We start from the raw sequence: 9,038 nt of genomic DNA on the forward strand, positions 1-9,038 counted from the left end.
CGTTGGCGAGGAGGTGGGCAAGACCCTAGGGGCTACATTTGTCAGATTGGGACTGTCAGAAGGGGGCGAAGCTTTTGAACTTGAAGGTGTCAGAAGTGTCGGGGGCCCTTCACAGATCAGGATTATGCCAATGGGAATGAGACCCAGGGCCAGGAAGCAAACAAAGACGCAACATCTTTGCCTGCCTGTCATTTCAGGGGGAAAGGGCCAAGACATGTTTACTTAGCTTGGATGTCTTCTAATAGAGGATGATGGGGCAGAGAAAGGTGGTCCAGTTCCCCCCACCTCGCCAAGGGCGTGTTCTAGGAGTTAAAGAGCAACAAAAAGTATCAGTGACACAACTTTAAATGAGCTTTTAGCGGTTAAAACTATTGCAATGTAAAATGTAAATCTTAAAAACTCAAGCCAATATAAAAGCAAAGTCATAAAAGATGTTAAAAATAGAAAAATAAAAATGTTTAGTTCAGTATGAAGAACACCCCCTTTTGTAACCAGCCGGCTTGTAGGTTGAGCTTTGGCTCCCTCAAGTGGTTGGTGATGCTGTTGCAGCTCCTTCTGACAGGTCCTTCTGCACCTCTCTCAAGGTTCTTCCTGGTTCGGTGGCAGCAGCGCACTGTGTGTAATGAAACCAGGTGTCACCTTTCCCTTCGAGCCTGACAGCGTGGGAGGTCCGCTCTGTTATGCGGTAAGGGCCTGTCCAGCGAGGCTCAGCCCACTTTCTCTTTGTGACTTTCAGGAGGACGTAGTCCATTCCAGGTGTAGCCGCCTCTTTCAGCTCTTGCTGGTTTCTTTCAGCGACCTGTGAGGAATACTGGGCAACAAAACTGCGGAGCATGTTATAATATGTCCTCGGATCGAGGTCTGAATCAGCTTCATCCGACATTAACAGGCGAGAGGAGGGGCCAGGAAAAGGCCTGCCATGCTCCAACTCAAATGGAGTGTAACCAGAGGTTTGATTTACTGAGCATCTTATGGACATTAATGCAAGAGGCAATGCCTTAACCCAATCTAATTTGGTCTGTGCACAGATTTTAGCCAATTTAGTTTTTAGAGTTTGATTCATCCTTTGCATTTTACCACTGCCACCTTAACAGGTAACAACAGTGCTTCCGCTAATTCCCTCATTTCTATCTCATGTTTAATAGGCTTTCCGCTGGCTGTCAAAAAACCAGCTCTTAGCCACTGCTTGAGCTCCACATGCACTGCTCCCACAGCATAAGCTGAATCACTGTATATATTCACTTTCTGTCCCTTTCCCATCCTTAAGGCTTCAATCACCGCTCTCAGTTCAGCTCTCTGTGCAGACTGTTGTCCTGTCAACTGCTCTGCCTTCACTGTTTTCCATCTCATGTCTGTCTGTTCCACTATTGCCCATGCAGCCTTCAACATTCCACTTTCAGTTCTGAAACAACATCCATCTGTGAACCAATCTTTTTCTGCATCCATTAGAGGTTCTGCCTGCAAATCTGGCCTGATTTTCTCCTGTACCTGCACAACCTCTTCACACATATGTGGTTCCCCCGATCCCATGTGATCAGCCATGTTTATGCCTTCATGTGAGTAGGTGATGTGTGGTGCTTCCAAAATGGTACTGAGGCGTCTCTGCCTGAGTGAAGTGAGTGTGAAGGCCTGTGAGGAGACGTAGGCCACCACACTGTGTGATGTCAAAATTTTTAGTGGGTGGTTCATCACTATGTGTGCTGTTTTCTGAATGATTTTTGCAAGTCCAGAAACGTGTTGTGTGCACGGTGGGTGGCGTTTTTCAGTGTTGTCAAGCATTACGCTTACATATGTCAACACTTTTCTCTCTCCCCCTTTTTTCTGGAACAGGATACCATTGATATGGGTTCCAGTTCCAGAAACATCAAGATGAAAAGGCAAAGCATAATCCGGCACAGCAAGGTCAGAGGCGACAGAAAGCTGTTGCTTTAACCCTATAAACGCCTGTTCTGTTTCTGTAGTCCATGAGAGGGGAGCAGAGAGGTTTCTCATGCCTTGTTCATTTACCAAAACGCGCAAAGGGGAAGTAAGGCCAACATAGTCTGGGATAGGTGTTTGCTCTAAATCTGGACGTTGTGCTGTGGATTCCTGTATACGTGTCATGCAGTCATGATCGTCAAGCCTGTCTGAGCCATCCTGTCGGTCAGAAGAACACAGCATAGGATCAATAAATGTGCTCGCGAATCACCTGTGCTGCTCGCTTTTATAGTGAGATTTGCATATGTTGTTTAGTTATGTTTGCTATAATGGTCGTGACCTGGTGATTGGTGTGTAGAATAGTGTCATGTGAGAGTGTGAGCTTCTCGCAGTCCCTTATCATGATAGAGCAAGCTGCTACTGCCCTCAGGCAGGCCGGCATTCCCTGAACAATTCAGGCAGCACCTTTGAGTGGCGGAGGTCAGCACTCCCTGTAATGCATTGAAAGAGGCAGTCATTTCTGTGGACCACAGTATTCGAGGAGGCTTGTCTTTTTTACAACAGTCACGCAGAATGTGGTCATGAAAAGAACAGTCTGGTATCCACTGTCTGCAATAGTTCACCATGCCTAAGAAGGACGACATTTCCTTCTGTGTAGTGGGACGAGGGACAGAGGTCACAGCTTTGACCCTGTCTGCAGTCATGGAACGTTTTCCGTGAGACAGTGTGAATCCCAAATATTGAACAGAAGTCTGACAGTACTGCATTTTCTTTGCATATGCTTTGTGGCCAGTCTTTTGGAGGTGCTGGAGAAGCATGTGTGTAGCAGTTTGACATAGTTTTTCACTTTCAGCACAGAGGAGGAGGTCATCCACATGTGGATCAGAGTACAGCCCTCAGGAGGAGTAAAGCTGTCCAGGGTAGCACGGATCACCATTGAGAAAGCAGCAGGGCTGTCCATCATGCCTTGAGGCAGACGAGTGCAAGTGTACTGCTTATTTCTATGTGTAAATGCAAATAACGGCTGTGTATCTACATGCACAGGCACTGAGAAAAAGGCAGAGCATAAATCCACCACGGTAAAATGTGTATGCAATGTATGTCAATATGCTGTGAACATCTGAAACGAGAGGTGGCAGAGGAATGTTGACTGCATTAATTTGCCTTAAGTCTTGTATGAAACGCCATACGCCAGGTTTGTTAGGCTTTGGCACAGGATTGACAGGAGTGTGGGCTTTATTGCTCCTGTAGTCAATAAATCTCCTATCATGACATCTAGAGCTGCGGCTTTTTCCGTGGAAAGGGGACATTGCCTGACATATACTCGCTTTTTGTTTTTTTAGCTGTGCGTGCTTATCTGCTTCCTTTCTGTGTCTCACCCCGCTCATCACACCTGCACCTGCTGCTGCTGAGTTGGCTTCTTCCTCTTTCTCTTTTGCCTGCATAGCCTTATTCTGCCAAATTATTCCCCAATTACCACTACTCCCCTCGTTCTTTCCCTTTTCTTTCATTAACCTTTCAGCTGTTTTCCTCAATGACTCTTTCTGCTTTTTTGCTTCTTTAGGCTGGTGTGTGGAGTTGATGACTGTCTCAACACATGTTAATTGTTCTCCCAATGTGCTAAGAATAACACCGGGACCCCAACCATCATCATTAGTTTCTCGATCTAATTCTCCATCCATTTTACTGTCAATGGAGGAGTGTTCTTTTATTGATTTTAAAGGAGAATTTGGGCCAGCTGGGTTTCTGCCTCTGTTAGGCACTAACAGCTGGGGCGCTGCTTTAAAGGTGAGTCAGCACTGAAATATCCCTTCAGGTGTTACCAAGCTTCTACCAAACCGGAGTCTGGCGGGTAACCTTGCCTAGAGCTTCCTGATAGGGGTGCTAGTTGGTTGTCACCTTGTTCACACGTCTCATTCACACTTCATACATTACCTGCAGTCACTCATTACCCTCCTTATGTATGTAATAAATGTGTAAAAAAAAAAATTCTATGTGTGGTGTATTATTTTAACCAAAAGAGGAACCTAGTTCCTTTAATTGTGTAATCTGTGAACAACGGAGAACCAAACTGTCCTGCCCAGTGTTCCACAGCAAGCATTCAGCGTGTATTTATGTGTGTCCAATATCAAACAGAACATCAAAACATTTAAAACACTAAAATCATCGGGGTTTTAAGAAGAGATCCGTTTTCTCCTATTGATCAAAGGGACCCCTCCTTTGGACTCCAACCAGTACTTCTCCTTTTTAAGTTTTAGAGGATCTTTTCTAATAAAGTCCTCTGGGCCTTCCTAACCCTTCTGTAGTTTAGAGAATATTACTAAAAAATATTCTCAAGGCCTTTAACCTTTTAATTTGTTTAGAAAGGCGTTACTAATAAACCCTTTCAAGGTCCCAGACCTGCACTGAGGTATTTATCCGACACCGGAGAGCAACCCGTCGGCTGCAACCGTGGTCAGACCTCAGTTCACTCTTATCTTTATTCACTTATTCACTTATTTCTTATTCACTTATCTCTTATTCACTTGTCTGATTCTCAACAAGCCTTAAGTAAGCCAGACAATTTTGGTTATGAATTACTAGGAGTTTGGACACTAAGTATTTTTATAATGTTCAATATAGCAGAAATAAAAGGTCTGCTTACCTTGTTTTTGTGTGCACACAGCTTTTGTCCAAACTCCGTTCACTCAGACCACTGCCGATGTCCTCCCACCCGTTCCAGTTTGGCCTGGAGCGGATCCTGTTCCGTGACGCCAATTGAAGGATATAAAAAAAACAACAACAGCAATAGAATAATATTAAACACAAAGTGAACCCGTCTTCCTTCATTAAATAGGTTCTTTTAGATGTTAAGGAGGAATTGACTTAACCAGGCTGGCGGAGAATGAAGACAACCGGACACCTGCAGCAGATGGGGAATCAGTGAACTTTTATTGAGACAGAGACAATCTCTCAACACAGCTCACATCAGGAGATTCCTAATATTTGCTGTAAGGATGGGTATATATTCTCTAAAACTTACAGGAGGGGGTTGTGAGGAAAGTGCTGCATTAGCAGAAAAACAACTCCATAAAAGGAAATCGGCCTTGGGTGTTCTAGTCTCTTCGCTTGCAGATATCTTCCACCTGCAGGATGAGGCGATCGCTTCTTATCGCTCTCAAGGCCAAAGTCGTGAGCACACATTTTATTACACAGTTGCACAGTAACTTTAAAGCTGAACAATATTTAAAGCTGAATAATGTTTGATCAGATTATATTTTCTTCATTGCTAACGAGTTGGGAACACACGGGAATGTATTGTTGTGTATCAGTTTCGTCACTGTAAATAAACGCACTGTTTGCACACAAAGCTCCGCACCTGGGTCCTCATTCCCCTTCATCCCCACGGTCTGTGCTAAATACCGTATTTCTGCTAAATCATACTATTTCTGCTTAATTATAGTCTTTTTGTTAAATTATTCTATTTCTGTTACTTTATAGGATTTGTGATGAATACAGTATTTCTACAAAATCATAGTATTTTTGCTACTTTTAAATTTTTGTGCTAAGTACCCTATTTCTGCTAAAACATACTATTTCTGCTTAATTATAGTTGTTTTTGTTAAATTATTCTATTTCTGTTACTTTATAGGATTTGTGCTAAATATAGGATTTCTACTAAATTAAAGTATTTCTACCAAATCATAGTATTTCTGCTACTTTTTAATGCCTGTGTAAAATACTGTATTTCTGCTGAATAATAGTATTCCTGCTAAATCATAGCATTTCTGCTACTTTAAAATTTTTGTGCTAAATACCGTATTTCTGCTGAAACATACTATTTCTGCTTAATTATAGTGTTTTTGTTAAATTATTCTTATTCTGTTTCCTTAATAGGATTTGTGCTAAATATAGTATTTCTGCAAATTAAAGTATTTCTACAAAATCATAGTATTCCTGCTAAATCATAGCATTTCTGCTACTTTAAAATTTTTGTGCTAAATACCGTATTTCTGCTGAAACATACTATTTCTGCTTAATTATAGTGTTTTTATTAAATTATTCTATTTCTGTTACACTTTATAGGATTTGTGCTAAATATAGTATTTCTACTTAATACAGTATTTCTGCTAAATCATGGAATTTCTGCTACTTTAAAATTTTTGTGCTAAATACCGTATTTCTGCTAAATCATACTATTTCTGCTTAATTATAGTCTTTTTGTTAAATTATTCTATTTCTGTTACTTTATAGGATTTGTAATGAATACAGTATTTCTACAAAATCATAGTATTTTTGCTACTTTTAAATTTTTGTGCTAAGTACCGTATTTCTGCTAAAACATACTATTTCTGCTTAATTATAGTTGTTTTTGTTAAATTATTCTATTTCTGTTACTTTATAGGATTTGTGCTAAATATAGGATTTCTACTAAATTAAAGTATTTCTACCAAATCATAGTATTTCTGCTACTTTTTAATGCCTGTGTAAAATACTGTATTTCTGCTGAATAATAGTATTCCTGCTAAATCATAGCATTTCTGCTACTTTAAAATTTTTGTGCTAAATACCGTATTTCTGCTGAAACATACTATTTCTGCTTAATTATAGTGTTTTTGTTAAATTATTCTTATTCTGTTTCCTTAATAGGATTTGTGCTAAATATAGTATTTCTGCAAATTAAAGTATTTCTACAAAATCATAGTATTCCTGCTAAATCATAGCATTTCTGCTACTTTAAAATTTTTGTGCTAAATACCGTATTTCTGCTGAAACATACTATTTCTGCTTAATTATAGTGTTTTTATTAAATTATTCTATTTCTGTTACACTTTATAGGATTTGTGCTAAATATAGTATTTCTACTTAATACAGTATTTCTGCTAAATCATGGAATTTCTGCTACTTTAAAATTTTTGTGCTAAATACCCTATTTCTGCTAAATCATACTATTTCTGCTTAATTATAGTGTTTCTGTTAAATTATACTATTTCTGTTACTTTATAGGATTTGTGCTAAATATAGTATTTCTGCTAAATTAAAGTATTTCGACCAAATCATAGCATTTCTGCTACTTTTATATTTTTGTGCTTAATACCGTATTTCTGCTAAATCATACTACTTCTGCGTAATTATAGTTTCTGCCAAATCATAGCATTTCAGCTACTTTATAGGATTTTTGCTAAATATAGCATTTCTGCTAAATCATAGAATTTCTGCTATTTTTTAATTTTTGTGCTAAATACCGTATTTCTGCTAAATTATACTATTTCTGTTACTTTGTAGGATTTGTGCTAAATATAGTATTTCTGCTTAATTATAGTGTTTCTGCTAAATCATAGTATTTCTGCTACTTTAAAGGATTTGTGCTAAATACCGTATTTCTGCTAAATCATAGTATTTCAACCAAATCATAGTATTTCTGCCAAATAATAGTATTTCTGCTAAGTTATTACGTTTGTCTTAAGTCACAAAATTTTTCCTAACATTTTATGTTAACGCTCCATGTCATGACTTTGCAGACAGCCTGTGTCTCTTTCTGTGTGAGCACTGACTGAGCAAGGGATGCAGCTGCATTGACAGGAACAACTACACAGCCTGATGAAGCAGACAGAAGCAGCAGCTCTGATTGGTGGATTCAAATTGAGCAAATCCAGGCTGTTTGACTGCCATAGATACAGCTGAAAACATAAAGCTGAAAATAGCTGAAGAAGCTGAAGTCAGTATTTGAAAAAGTTTTTGAACTTCTAATAACTTTACAGAAGCACCTCTTTGTGTGTGTGTGTTTATAATTTTGTGTTTCTGCCGGGTGTTCTTTCTTGTTTTTCTAAAGTTTGTGCCACTTTGCCTTAGTAGCGCAACAAGTAATTTTGAGTGAATTTTACCTTTGGTTAGCTTTTCCAGCTGGGAATATTGATTTTCCAATATTCCTGCTAAGTTACTTCTTTCCTACTCTATGAGGACTGGCACATTCAAATCGACATCTCAGGGCCTGCACGACTTCCCAGGAGCCAATCGTTTGTGAGGGCAGTATTGTGGAAATGACACAGTCTTCACCAGTGGGGATAGTTACAAAGCTTTCTTCGTTATGAATTAGTGATACATGTTTTTATTGAACATTTGAAGATTAAAAAAAAAAAAACTCTTGTAGAGGACATGAAGTCAGAGATAGAAACGACAAGGAGCAGGTGCATCTAGTACAGGTAGAGCTGCTGCAAAAACCCACTGAGCCCAGCAGCCAGCGTAACAAATTCTGGATTTTTGGCTTTTAGTTAGCAGTTAGCATTAGCAGCACATGCTGCGCACTGTGACTCACAGACATGGTCCCAGGTCAGCCCTGACTTTGTGTTACACTAATCCTAAAGTAGTAATGGTATTTCTAACCACTGATATACCACAACTTTATCCTTTCAACAGCTTCTGAAAGTTAGGGGACCTAGTGTTGCAGCCCCTGGCCAGTGTTGCCAACTCCTCGGTTAGGAAAATCGCTATTGGCTTTCCTAAAAGTCTCTAGAAGTTGCTAAAAGACACCATCGCCTAATTTTTCCACGTTGTAGGTGAGAAAAAAAAAGAAGAGACATAAAGTGAGTAAAAAATGCCCTAAATGCATTTAGAAGTGACTTAGAACTACAAATTAAATTTTTTTTTAGTGATTATTGGTTTTTATTTGGGTTTTTTTTTATGTCACAATTCCATCCCTACTCCTTCATCTGTGTTGGACTGGCAAAAGTGACCCGAAATAGGCACTCTGGTGGAGTTACTTTGTGTGTGTGTGTGTTTTTAAACCTTGTGATCCACAAAACAACATAAGAGTAAAGGAAGAATTGACTGTGTTACAGTCAGTGTGGGAGCAGCGGCTTCGCTCATGCGCGGTTCATTTGCAGTTTGGACGCACAGGTGGGAACTAGTGATGGGATTTCCGGCTCTTTTTAGAGAACCGGCTTTTTCGGCTCGGCTCACTAAAAAGAGCCGGCTCTTTTGGCTCCCAACCGGCTCTTCAGGTTGTTTTGTTGCTTTAAATAATTTATTATTAACAATAATATAAAATTATGCACAAAAGGAGTTACTAATGGTAAACAAAAAAGTGGTTTTATTTATATATGTTTATATATAAATATATGTGGTGGCCCCTAGAGACAAAA

At 39.4% G+C, this 9,038-nt stretch overlaps 1 long non-coding RNA gene across 1 annotated transcript; it reads right to left on the reverse strand.

The window, feature by feature from the left end:
- Positions 1-17: 17 nt before the first annotated feature.
- Positions 18-5,176, reverse strand: LOC146706716 (uncharacterized). The gene is made up of 3 exons (XR_014921615.1): positions 4,788-5,176; positions 4,562-4,657; positions 18-811 (listed from the first exon to the last, which is right to left on the reverse strand). It is a non-coding gene; the product is annotated as an uncharacterized LOC146706716 (long non-coding RNA).
- Positions 5,177-9,038: the final 3,862 nt, after the last annotated feature.

The sequence above is a fragment of the Copadichromis virginalis genome, linkage group LG7 (assembly GCF_057382275.1).
Source record: "Copadichromis virginalis isolate Kocher_CV1m ecotype Utaka linkage group LG7, C_Virginalis_male_GT1.1, whole genome shotgun sequence".
NCBI classification, from domain to species: Eukaryota; Metazoa; Chordata; class Actinopteri; order Cichliformes; family Cichlidae; genus Copadichromis; species Copadichromis virginalis.